The sequence below is a fragment of the Otolemur garnettii genome, unplaced genomic scaffold (assembly GCF_000181295.1).
Source record: "Otolemur garnettii isolate 467f Iridium unplaced genomic scaffold, OtoGar3 scaffold00176, whole genome shotgun sequence".
Lineage (NCBI taxonomy): Eukaryota > Metazoa > Chordata > Mammalia > Primates > Galagidae > Otolemur > Otolemur garnettii.
In genome coordinates, this window is record NW_003852571.1 from 3,182,854 (window position 1) to 3,183,662 (window position 809).

The window sequence follows — 809 nt, forward strand, 5'->3', positions numbered from 1 at the left end:
GAGACTCGCTTGAGCCCAGGAGTTGGAGGTTGCTGTGAGCTGTAATGCCATGGCACTACCCAGGGGGATAGCTTGAGGCTCCGTCTAAAAAAAAAAAAAAAAGAAAAAAAAAGAAAAAATGCCATGAAGGCTATGTTAACCAGTTTGATGAAAACATTTCAAATTGTATATAAACCCAGCACACTGTACCCCATGACTGCATTAATGTACACAGCTATTATTTAATAAAAAAAAGTTACTCAGAAAAATAAATAAATATAGATAAAATAAAAAATTTTAAAAAGAAAAAAAAAAGACATTTATACTTTATACTTAACAGATCCAACATGTACCCTTGCATTATGCACTAAAGGTGTGATCCCACCATTCACCCTCCCTCAATCTGGCCTTCCCCCTCCCCTCCCAACCTCTCTCCTCCCTCCTTCATCCTGGGCCATAGTTGTGATCTATTCTTCATATGAAAGTGTGAGTGATTGTAAATTGGTTTCATAATAGTACTGAGTACATTAGATACTTTTTCTTCCATCCTGGAGATACTTTACTAAGTAGGATATGTTCCAGCTCCATCCATGTAAACGTAAAAGAGGTAAAGACTCCATCTTTTTCAAGGCTGCATCATATTCCGTGGTGTATATATACCACAATTTATTAATACATTCATGGGTCGATGGGTAGTTGGGCTTCTTCCATGACTTGGCTATTATAAATTGAGCTGCAATGAACAGTCTGGTGCAAATATCTTTGTTATAAAGTGATTTTTGGTCTTTTGAATATACAGCAAGTAGAGGAATTGCAGGATCAAACGGCAG